The sequence below is a fragment of the Vombatus ursinus genome, unplaced genomic scaffold, assembly GCF_900497805.2.
Source record: "Vombatus ursinus unplaced genomic scaffold, bare-nosed wombat genome assembly UNPS02014816.1, whole genome shotgun sequence".
NCBI lineage: Eukaryota > Metazoa > Chordata > Mammalia > Diprotodontia > Vombatidae > Vombatus > Vombatus ursinus.
This window is the reverse complement of record NW_020954594.1, coordinates 8,425,833-8,438,451: the sequence shown is the minus strand read 5'-3', so window position 1 is coordinate 8,438,451 and position 12,619 is coordinate 8,425,833. Positions and strand designations below refer to the sequence as shown.

At 38.2% G+C, this 12,619-nt stretch overlaps 1 protein-coding gene across 1 annotated transcript in view; it reads left to right on the top strand.

The window, feature by feature from the left end:
* KIF5C (kinesin family member 5C) overlaps positions 1-10,088 on the top strand; it is a 206,568-nt gene extending 196,480 nt beyond the window's left edge. The window contains exon 26 of the mRNA XM_027835641.1: positions 9,720-10,088. The gene's annotated coding sequence lies outside the window, so the exon portion shown is untranslated. The remainder of the gene's footprint in view (positions 1-9,719) is intronic.
* The last annotated feature ends 2,531 nt before the right edge of the window (positions 10,089-12,619 follow it).

Sequence of the window (12,619 nt, the reverse complement as noted above, 5' to 3'; positions counted from 1 at the left end):
CTCTATCTACTGTGCCACCTAGCTGCCCCAGCTAGTTGATTTTTATAAACTATTTGCAAGGTTGCTTTAGGAGACAGTAGCATCCTCATTCATGCTCTATCCACTGTGCCACCTAGCTACCCCAAAAACATTTTTTTAAACATGTGTTTTTAAAACTTTGGGTTCCAATTTTTCTCCCTTCCTCCCTCCCCATCCACCCTTATTGAAAAGGCAAGCAACTCAATATAGGTTATACATGTGCAGTTATGCAAAACACTTCCATAGTAGTCATGTTGTGAAAAACTAAGTATATTTCCATTCATCCTATCCCACCCCCCCATTTATTCTATTCTTTCTTTTGACCCTGTCCCTCCTCAGAAGTGTTTGCTTCTGATTATCCCCTTTCCCAATCTGCCCTACCCTCTATCATCACCCTGCTGTCTTGTCCCCTTCCCCCTCTATTTTCCTGTAGGGTAAGACAGATTTCCATACCCAATTGAGTGTGTATGTTATTCCCTCCTTAAGCCAAATCCTATGAGAATAAGATTCGCTCATTCCCTCTCACCTTCCCCCATTTCCCCTCCACAGTAAAAAGCCTTTTCTTTTCTGTTTTTTTGTGAGATAATTTACCCCGTTCTACCTCTCCCTTTCTCCTTGTCCCAATATAATCCTCTCTCACCCCTTAATTTTATTCTCCAGATATGACCCCTTCATCTTCAACTCACCCTGTGCCCTCTATCTATCTATCTATCTATCTATCTATCTATACATACATATATACACATTTTTTTCCCTCCAACTACCCTAATGCTGACAAAGGTCTCATGAGTTATGAATATCATCTTTCCATGCAGGAATGTAAACAGTTCAACCTTGATAAGTGTCTTATGATTTCTCTTTCCTGTTTACCTCTTCATGTTCCACTTGAGTCTTGTATTTGAAAGTCAGATTTTCTATTCAGCTGTGGTATTTTCATCAAGAATGCTTGAAAGTCCTCTATTTCACTGAATGACCATTTTTTCCCCTGAAGCATTATACTCAGTTTTGCTGGGTAGCTGATTCTCGGTTGTAATCCTATCTCCTTTGCTCTCCGGAATATTATATTCCATGCCCTGCGGTCCCTTAATGTAGAAGCTGCCAAATCTTGTGTTATCCTGATTGTGTTTCCATAATACTTGAATTGTTTCTTTCTAGCTGCTTGTGATATTTGCTGCTTGACCTGGGAACTCTGGAATTTGGCTACAATATTCCTAGGAGTTTTCCTTTGGGGATCTCTTTCAGGAGGAGATTGGTAGATTCTTTCAATTTCTATTTTGCCCTCTAGTTCTAAAACATCAGGGCAGTTTTCCTTGATAATTTCTTGAAAGATGATGTCTAGGCTCTTTTTTTGATCATGGTTTTCAGATAGTCCAGTAATTTTTAAATTCTCTCTCCAGGATCTATTTTCCAGATCGGTTGTTTTTCTAATGAGATATTTCACATTGTTTTCTAATTTTTCATTCTTTTGGATTTGTTTTACAGTGTCTTGATTTCTCATAAAGTCACTAGCTTCTAATTGCTGCATTCTAATTTTTAGGGAAATATTTTCTTCAGTAATCTTTTGGACTTGCTTTTCCATTTGGCCAATTTTGCTTCTTAAGGCATTCTTCTCCTCATTGATCTTTGTTACCAAAAAAAAAAAAATAATCTATGGTCTGACTCTTTTTGTGAAGTTTGCTCATGATCCCAGCCAATTTACTTACTTTTAAACTCTTTGTTAAGGTAGGAGTCTGCTTCCAATGTGAAAAATGTACTGCCCCAAGCTTCAGGGGTTTGTATAGCTGTTTTCAGAGATACTTCTAGGGACCTGTAAATTTTCAGTTCTTCCAAGGTGGTATGATAAGGGGTGAGGTATTTACTCCTTTTGTGGCCTGTGCTCTAGTCTATTAGTGACCACAAGTGCTCTTTTCTGTCTTGAAACTTTGAGGAGGCTTTCCTCTCCATCACCACTATAAGCTCCACTACGCCAGCGCTCCTCCTTGCCCCAGAACCACTACCTAGAACTGTGACCAAGATCTAAGCATGGGTAAAGCAAGAGATTCCTGCCTCAGCAGCAGCAAAGAGATTCCTGCAATCCTCCTCTGATCAGCCACCCCATTCCCCCTCAATCTGTGGGCTGGAAGCTCAGGAAGCAGCTGCTGCCCCACAGGCCACGCTCAGGAACTGGGGCTGGGACCTAGCTTCTCTCTCTCACTGCAGAAACAGACTTTTCCCACTGACCTTCTAAGTTGTCTTTGGCATTCGTGGGTTGAGAGTTCTGGAAACCATCACAGCTGCCCATGATTCAGTCCTCTGAGGCCTGCTTCAGGTTCATTGAGGCCTGCCTTGCCTGCACATCCACGCCAAACTGCACTCCTTTCCCCACCTGGCACGATATACCTTTCTGATCAACCATCCAGGTTGTCTTGGGCTAGAAATTTGTTCCAATCTGTCTTTTTGTGGGTTCTGCTGCTTTAGAATTTGTTTAGAGCCATTTTTTTACAGGTATTTGGAGGGGTTTGGGGGAGAGCTCAAGCAAGTCACTGCTTTCACTCCACCATCTTGGCTCCACCCTAGTATTCTCTTTTCCAAATGATTTTCTTCATGGTTCCATTAGAAGCATAATTTCTATCCTCTTCCCCAGAAAAGAGTTTTATTTCTCATTTTCTTGAGTCATTAGGAAAACAAAGCTTCTCCTATTTAGTTCTAAAGATCATATGCTTGGTCTTAAGTTAAATTTCAAACATAAAATGGTGAGACAGTGATGAAGCAAGATGTAAATAAAGAGCCCTGAAGTTTGATCAGTGGTAAGAAGGTAGAAGAACTCCTGACAGAAAATAGTTGAAGGTGGTTGGTTGCTGTTTGCATTGTGGATCTGGTGGAAATCTGGTTTCATTTCACATAAACATAAGAAGGTATGATGCCATATGAGAATTGGGTGAAGAAACTGGAGATATTTAGCTTGGAGAAGAGAAAACTTGGAATGTACATATTGGGAGACCTAAGTATTTGAAGGACTGTGGGGGAAAAAAGCATTCAACTTGTTTTGCTTTGCCCCAGAGGGCAAAATTAGCAGCAATGGGTGGAAGTGTCAGAGAGGCAGATTTGCCTTGACATCTTGAAATCTTTTAAACAGAGCTATTTAAAAGCAATGGTCCAAAAACCTTGCCTCATGACCTGGGGATTTCCCCATCACTAGAAATCTTCATCTGGAGCCTGGATGACCACTTACTTGTTGAGTTGTTAAGGGGACTCACCCAGGGAACCTCTGCTTAGAGATGGGTTAGATTCTCCTGAACTTACTTCAAAGGCTAGAATTCTAGAATTCTCTGAGACTGTGATCCAAATGAGTTCCCAACATAACAAAAAGAAAATCTCCCTGATTGATGGGCCTTCTTAAAAAAAGCAAGCTCCCTCTAGCTATTCCAGCATCTCATATTCTCAACCTTAATCTACAGTCCTTTATTATTAATCTGCTTTTCCTTTTTTCCTCTTTCTTCCTTTATTTATCTATCTCTCTCAGAAATATCTGGGTTCAGTCCAGATACTCCATGATGTGAGTTCTGTAATTATCAGTTTCTCATCACAGACATCTATAAGCACCTTTATTTGCATAGAGATGAGGAAATTAAGATTGAGAGGGGCTAAGTGACCTGTCTAGAGTCACACAGCTAGTCAGTCAATAAGCATTTATTAAGTACCTACTATGTGCCAGACACTGTGCCCAGGACTGGGGATACAAAGAAGGGCAAAAGACAGTTCCCGCTATTGAAGGGTTCAAAATAAAATGGGGGAGAATGCATGCAAATAGCTATGTACCAACAAACTATATGCAGAATAAATAGGTAATGATCAACAGAAGGAAGCTGCTAGAATTAAGAGGGATTAGGAAAGTTTTCCTATAGAAGGGATTTTAGCAGGGACTTAAAAAAGTAATCTGAGGCAGAACTTGAACCCAAGTCTTCCTGAAACTATGTGCAGTACTGTATCTACTATGTCATCATGCCTTCCTTTGATCCTCTAATTAGATCAAGTAGTCTAAACTTCTCATTTTACAGATAATGAAATGGAGATCCAAAGTAGTTAAGTGACTTGTCCAAAGTCACAGAGTCCTAGGAATTAGCAGTGGCAAGGACTTTTCATTCTAAATCCAGTGGTCTTGCTGTTGGACTAATCAACGTAGAGCCACATTTTCTCCTAATAGAATAGTAAGCACTAAATATATGCTTTTCATTTGTTCATAATGTGGATAGTTGTAATTAAAAAAAAAACAACTTCTGAAAGGTTTCCAAATTTCCTTTTAGCCAATAATTTCAACTTTTATGGAACTAGACGAAACTCCTAAGAGGGACAAGGCCTGGGTGAGGTAAAGGCATCTAGTCAAATTCAACAAATATGTATTGAATTCAAGTTCATGGACCCAAAGTTAAGAATCTCTGATGTAAGATATAGTGCTAATGTCCAGACCTACAAAGATTTTAAATAAACCAAAGTTTCTGAACTCAAGAAACTTAGAAAGTAATTGGGGAGATAAAACACAAATAACTGTAATACAAAACAGGTCAAATATTGTTTTAAAAAAGTTGCAAATATTCATACTGTACGGACAGCAATTGCTGCAGGTCTTACTAGGAAGAGGTTCTCTAGGTAGCCATGGGTATGACACAGGTGATATTGGGAATGAGGATTAGGGAAATTTTCATGGAAAACATGACTCCTGATCAATATGATTAGGATTTCAGCAAAAAGAAATGGGGAGGAAGTACATTCTAGGCATACGAGTTGATTGAAGTAAAGATATCAAAAGGTTGAATGCATTCAAGAAATTAACAGTCTGTTTTGGTAAGAGCATCGAGTATGTGACATAAGGCTAGAAAAGCAGATTGGAGACAGACTCTGAGAAACATTTAAAAACCAGACTCAGGAGCCTGGGTTTTATTCAGAAGGCAATAGGGAGTCATTGATGTTTTTTAAGCAAGGAAATGAACTGATCAAAACACAGTGCTGTGGGAAGAACTGTGGTAGTAGGTAAGACAGAGAGAGAGAGAGAGACTGAAAGCAGAGAGAGACTGTACAACAGTAAGAGCACTGACTGGAGTCAGAGGGTTCATAGCTCAGGCTTGCTCCCTCTGTGACTTTGAGGAAGACAGTTAATCTAGCTGGGCTGCAGTTTCCTCATCTCTAAAATGGAGGAGGTTTACAGTTGATGGCCTTTGAAGTCCCTTCTAACTCTCTCCTTTTATGATGCTACGTTCGTAAGGTTTCCCCAAATATTCCAAGAAGGGGTCTAAATGGGATTGATGGTTGTGTACCTGGGGAGGAAAGATTTTAGAGATACTGAGGAAACAGACTCATAGGACTTGGTGGCTGACTGGATGAGGGGTGTAAGATAAGGGAAAGAGAAGAGTTGAAGATGATTCTGTGATTTTTGAGCCTGAGTGGCTCTTGAGCATGGTTTTACCATTAATGGAAGTATGTAGTTAAACTAGAATGAGAAAGGAGCGAGTAGGCATCAAGAAAGATGAATTAAGAGAATATTTCTGTAGTGAAAGAAGAGGGCTAAGGGTAGGACTGATTCAGGGGTCATAGCTATATATCTGGAAGGGAGGCCATCTAGTTATAGAATCACATTGAGAGATGGACTGGACCTCAAAGGCTATCTTGTCTAGCGCCTTCATTTTAGGGATGAGGAAATTCAGGCACAGGAAGTTTAATTGACCTATTCATGGTCACACAGGTAATATACATGAGGTGAAATTTGGATCCAGGTTCTCACATTAAAGAGCTCTTTATACCACACAGTTTCCTTTGATTAAACACTCCTTAAATAATGACTTAAGAAACCAGAAGGATATTCAGAATGATCATACTACTGAAATTAATTTAAGATTTAGTGTTATACCAATTAAATTACCAAGGTGATACTTTACAGAGCTCAACAAAATAATGACAAAATTTATTTGGAGGAACAAAAATGCTAAAACATCAAGGGAACAATAAAAAAAGTGAGTAAAGAGTGAATAGTAGTAGTACTTAGAGACCTCTGATTATATTATAAAGCAGCAATAATCAAAATAGAAAAGTAGCTTAGTGAAACAATCAACAAGGAAGAATCAGAAGCAATTTATCTCAATAAAACAGTGTTCAAAAAATTCTAAAATACAAGTTACCTAGTCAAGAAAACTTCCAATTTGGTAAGAGTTGCTATTTAAAAATGAAAGCAGTCTGGCAGAAATGAGATTGAGAGCAGCGGTTTACATCATATACCACAGTAAATTCAAAATGGATGCCTGACATGAATATTAAGGGTTATACCATTAAAAAAAATCAGAAGAAAATCAAGTTATAGTTATGACTAGGGAGTAAATTCTTAACTAAATAAGGGATAGATGTGATCACAAAAAATAAAATGGGCCATTTCAGTGGCGTGAAATTGAAAATATTTTGCATAAATAAAATTAACACATAATATCCATTTTATTTTTAAAATACAATTTTTTTCTATTATTATGAGCTTGACAAACACCAACAACATGCTCACTTCCATGTATGAAGAAGAACAGAAAAAAAATATTGCATATGAAACCACAAATCTCAGTTACATACAGCTTAGATCTTTTAAAGTATGTAATGAATTTAACATTAGTTCTAAAAACTGTCCTGCTTGTCCGGGTCTCTTTTCTGAACTTCCTTCTGTTCCGTTCTGTGTATTTTAGATGTTTCCTTGACTCTTTTTTTTTGAGGGACACTAATATTGCTCCCCTTCCCTCTTTAGTGTCTACCAATCCCTTAAAATAAAAACCCTCTCTCGTAATAATTTTAGTTAAGCAAAACAATTCACATTGGCCATATCTGAAAATATATGTCTCATTCTACACCTCTAGACCTTCACCTCTGTGAAGAGGTGGGAAGCATGATTCATCATCGGTCTTCTGGAGTCGTGGTCAACACCCTCATTTTACAGATAAGGAAACTGAGGCCCAGAGAGGTTAAATGCCCATGGTCGCACAGGTAGTATCAGAGGGGGAATTTGAACCCAGGTCTGCTGCCTCCATTCAGTTCTCTTTCCACTGTACCAAGCTGATTCTTTAAGGGAAGAACTGTAAGTCTTAGAAGAAGAAGGTTTTCTCTAACCTTTTCTACTGTGTGGTAGCCCAGCCCACTTCCATTTTAACATTCATGCATTTATTTAGAAATTCTTCGTTTCTCACAGTCATAAATATAGAATGAGTAAAATTATTCCTCCAGAGAAGATTACCCTGACAGATGGGTTACAATTGCTCCAATGGGATAGATACACTTAAATTCAACAGTGGGGAACGTAAAGCCTAATTGGTAGCTCTCATCAAGTGAGTATTGCATTAGGGTGGGGTGAAAGAAAAGATAAAACTCTTATTGTTTGGACTAATATTAAATTTACAGTAATTACAGAAACCAAAATGTGGGAGAAATCTTTCACAAGTCTTTATTGCAAAACATGTATAAAATTACATTTTTTCTTCACCCTTCCCACCCTTTTAAAAGAAAACTCTTTTCATTTCCTTCCAAATCTGTGACACTACCACCATGAAATATTGTCCCATAAGGGCACACGATGTAGTAGCGGAAAATCAGAGAAATGGAGAGATGCCATAATAAGTTCTCTGGTCCAGCTCCCTGCCTCCGGGCAGGTGTAATTTTGCTCCTGATGATCTCGGAAAGAGGAGACATTGATCCTGTTTTTAAAAATGTGTAGGGATAGAGATTTCAACATCTTCCTCTGTATCTTGTCCTAGTGCTCAGTTAAAAATGTCTCCCAGCTTTCCTTCACAGAGGACGTTTGAAGATGGTCGATTAAGGACAAGTAAGCACTACTCTGGTTCAGAGATATCAAGTTGGAAGGGTCCTTACAGTTCATCTGACTCAAGCACCTTATTTTACAGATGAGGAAAATAAGGTTCAGAAATGTAAAGTGACTTGCCCAAGGTTACACAGGTAATAAGTGACAAACCTGGGATTTGAACCCAATCAAGTGCTCTTCGCTAAAGTGGTTTGCTAAAAGAATTCCAGAACTTTTACTATTAGTTCCCTCTAACAACTTGGGGTTTTCTTTTTCCCTCTCCCCAAGATGACTCTGAAGCAGTTCACCAGTAGCCATTTTGGATGTGTGTTCCTCCTTTATGGTGCTTGGTTACAGTTCCAAAAGAATAGCTAGAACTTGTTGAATCTTGCAGGTTGGTTTTCTTGGTATGGATAAGGGGAGCAGGATCAGGAGAGAGAGCAATTCAAATGAAAGGGCCTTCACAGTGAAAATAATGCCTCTTCATGGTCTGCTGAAGTTATTGAAGCAACTTGTATTGGGTTTGTATGTGTAATACCTGCTGTGTAAACACAGGCTGGTCAAGTATCATTGTGTGGGCCTGTAATCCTGAAATTTATGGTATGTTCCCAACACTTCCCCACCCTTAAGCAAGCAGGAAAAAGCTTTATTCAGCCATATGATATACAATTGATTCTGTGATAGTTTGGTGGGAAGAATGAACTTGTAAGGAAAAGGAAAATGGGAGCTCGATTCAAAAAGCATTCTTGGATCTATTGGGTCTCAGCTCAAAAAAAGATGTTACATAAATAACTATTACCACTCTTTTCATCTTTTTTGTTTGTTTGCTATTGTTTCGTTGAATTTTGTTCTAAAAGAAACCAATTTCCAGAAAGACTACACGTTGGGATTGCCTATGAAAAACACTTTGGTTTGTCTCTGAATTTTGTTTTTAGATCAGGTTTCTGATTTCATCAGTAAGAGGATCTCCTGGTGAGGAGTTTCCTCTATCAAGGAAGGTTGTCAACAGTTCTGCAACCAAGAGTCTTTTAGAACTGCCAGGAGCACTGAGATGTTAAGTGGTTTATCCAAAGTCACACAGCTAGTATGTGTCAGAGTTAAGACTTGAGCCTAGGTCTTCCTGATTCCAGGACCAGCTGTCTTTCCATTATACCCCACTACCTATCTTTTTTTTTTTTAAACAGTGTTCAATTTAGAACTGTTCAATGATCATGTCTTTCAAAAATGTTTAAAACCAAACCACTGTGTGACTGTGACATATTTGTACCATGTGAAAGAAAGAATGTAGCTACCAAACGAGAAAAGTAATTTTTTTCTTCTTGAGTTGGTAAGCTATTCTTCTATACATGCTTCCTCTTATACACGTGTTATTAAAACACTTTTTTCTCCCTCACAACCTTGAATTTCTTGATAGCAAGCTTTGTAATCTACCAGAGAAATGCATCTAGTTTGTTGGTGTTTTGGGCTGCACCGAATTCTCTGGTTTGTGTGGCTCTGAGGCATCTTGGGAGCAAGTATGCAGTGCAGTATCCAGTTGGGAATGCTTCTGAGTTCTTTCCGCTCCCTCTTGGACTCAATATCTCGTATTCTACTTGGGCATGGGAGACGATTGTGTGATTGAGGGCAGCTAGCAACCCTACAATGGCTATTTACTTCTAGTGCAAGTTAGCAAGGCAATTTATGCAAAAAGTGGTACCTAAGAGCAAAAGCAAATGAATTATCAGGAAAAATGTGTTGAAATGGGTGGGTTGAGTGGATCAAGAATTTTTTTTTCTGTCCCACTTGCCTTGGGGGTAGGGGAAGTGCCTAAACATAAAGGAGTAGAACTTAGGAGATTAAAAAAAAAAGTCATCTTTCACCATGTTTACTTACGCCTCTTTTCTTTTTTGCTTCTCCCTCGCAGATGTGACTCCATTTAGCATGTCAAAGACTGCATTTATTCACCAATTCCTTTCTTCTCCTACATGATCTCCATTTTCTTTTATACACGCTTCCTCCAGCCATCTGCAGTACATCAATTTCAGGTATTTTGAACTGTGTAGAATCTCCACGTGTACAGAAGTGTGTTTGGACTCACCCTTCCCTCAGAAACCTGAACAATGTATTTACCATCTCCACCTAGATGACAGCAGAAAGTTCACCACTTAGAATCTCTACCACTGACTCTTGGCGCTGGCTACCTTATTTATGGGCTTCTCCGCTGGCACCAAGCCTTTCAGCAGTACTCTCATGCCTGTAAATCCCACTTCTCTGTATCTGAGGTAACACTGCAATAGCCAAGCGCCAGATAAGGCAGGTGATTGTGTTCCATCATGACTGTCTGGTTTCCTGTATAATAAACATATTACTTTATATTTTTAGGGGATGAAAAATGTGCTGCTATATGGTTTAAAATTTTAATTCTGAACACTTTTCAGAAATGAATTTCCCCAAAGAGGCATTTTTAATATCCTGGTGAAGTCTTTGGATCTGTATTATAAATCCTTTAGTATGGTACTTGTTAAAAGATGAAGCCAATATATTCAAAATCCAGAAAAAAAAAGCCATCTGTTAGTAGAGATCTAGATTCTGGTCACATAAACACATCTATGTAAATGGAAGGTCATAGCATTTATGTCTGATCTGCTTGCAATTGTACCTGAAGTGATTGGCATCCTAATGGGATGGCCAGCCTGGTTCACCTATCAGTCCATCAGAAGTATTTAAAATGCTATAAAATCTGACCAATGGAAATGGAGAATTTTGTTCCCCAGCCCTTAGCCCTTTGCCCACAATCTGTTCTCCTGGGAAGTGGAATTAAAAGATACCTGCTTTCTTATAGGAAGATTTTGCAAAGATGTTCTTGAACAAATTCAGGAACATCCTAGCAGTTGGAAAAGGAAGATTAAAATTCAAATATTTTCATGCCTGACTGTAAATGTGTAGTTCTGTATAGGGATTCTGTTGTTCTAATTCATTTAGTCCAGGATTATTTTTGTTAGTATTCTCTTTTGGCACCATATAGATATGACACCCCCATCTTAGTAGGTGACAGTGGAAGAAATTGGTATAAATAGGGTTTGGAGAAGGCAAAGTTAAGAAGTGCTTGATACTGCCTTGGCTTCACACTTTATAAATCCTTAATTCTAGATGTGTAGATTAAGATGTGACTTGTCCAAGCAAAATGTCATTAACCTGTTTTACTCTTCCCTCCACACACACACACACACACACACACACACACACACACACACACAATCTTGTTTGCTGCAGTTTTCTGTGACAAATTTGCTATGTAATCCAACAATTAGTTGCTGAGTTTTGTGTGTGATCCATCTTGGGACATGTCTGTACCAGCCAATGACGGTTCAAGATGGACCAGGAACAAGGTATTGTGCCTATGCTATCAGGTACAATTTTTGCAAATCAATCTTCTTATCCCTGGCTATGGCCACCAGTGGAATAAAGTTGATGCCAACAGTGCTGTTGTGTGTAGGCAGATGGTTAGCAACAGCTAGATGTGCATTTCTGCACGTGTCTATCTGTAGGCATATGTGTATAACCATCTAAGGAGCAAGCTAAAAGATTGTTGATTTGCTTCAAACCTTGTATTTAAAACAAACAACTATTTAGCCTAGACCTACCCTAGCTTTTTTCCTTAAAGACTGCCTAGCCTAGTAACATTTTACAGCAAAACACCCTTGATTTATTTATTGGTTAAATGTTGCACAATTTTTTTTTTGATGGCGACGAGGGGAGTGAAAGGAGAGAGTGAGTGGGAGATAGATAGTTCTATTATTTATTTAATAAAGTTCATCACTTTGCATTCGTTCATTTTCCACCCTGTTTCCTGGATGTGTTCCTGAAGATATGCGCTGCCAGAAAAAGAAACTGTCAGACTGACATTTATAGTCTGCTAAAGGGGCCAGCCTTGGGTTAAGTCTGCCGCCCTATCACTTAGTTCATATAGTTGAAGTTGCCTCTGATTTTTTTCCCCCTAAAAACATCGGTCCTAAAGAAGAATGCCAATTAATAAATTGCCATAATATCATTGTACATTATGTATGTTGTATTATTTTTAATGCACTAATTTTGTGTAAATGGGCAAAGGTCAGTAATTTTGGGTCTTAATTGTTTATTAGTATACATTATGAATCAATTTTTAAATTTTTTTAAATTTGAAAACATGCAGGCCTAGGGAAGTGATGAATCTACTTCCATTAAAAAATGCTTCTTTCATTAATGCACATAGATGCAATAGGTGCTTGATATTAAAAGAGGACATGCAAAGCTATTTTATTCACAAGGAAAGTTGGTTTTGACATCTCATAAAGATAATGCTGCTAGCTGCTGATCAGCCAGTCAGTTCACCTAGCTTACTTTTTTATGGGACCTCCAAACTAACTTTTACATTGTGATGATAAGGTAACTTTGTGTTTCTGAAATGCTTAAAGCGGTCAATTAAATTACATATTTAAACCTAGGCCTTGTACATTAAACTTAAATTTATGTAATAACTCACATGTTGTCTTAGTAGCAAATACTCTGCAGGTTTTGTTTCCTTCTTATTGAAGGAAGCATCTTAGTTTTAAATTTCAGAATTTGCTTGATTTTTTTTTTGTATTTTGCTGCTTTAAATTTGTACATAAAGTAAACCACATCTCTGTTCTTTGGATCTTACAGTTGTATTTTGAGGTTTTATACAGGTTTATGCTAATGTGCTCCTTCTCTTCTTTCCTGTGAATAATTTTCTAATTCATGCCATTTCTTGAGAGTTCTTTGGTGTTGTAAGGGGATAGCCAGGTAGTTTAAATAAATGCAATC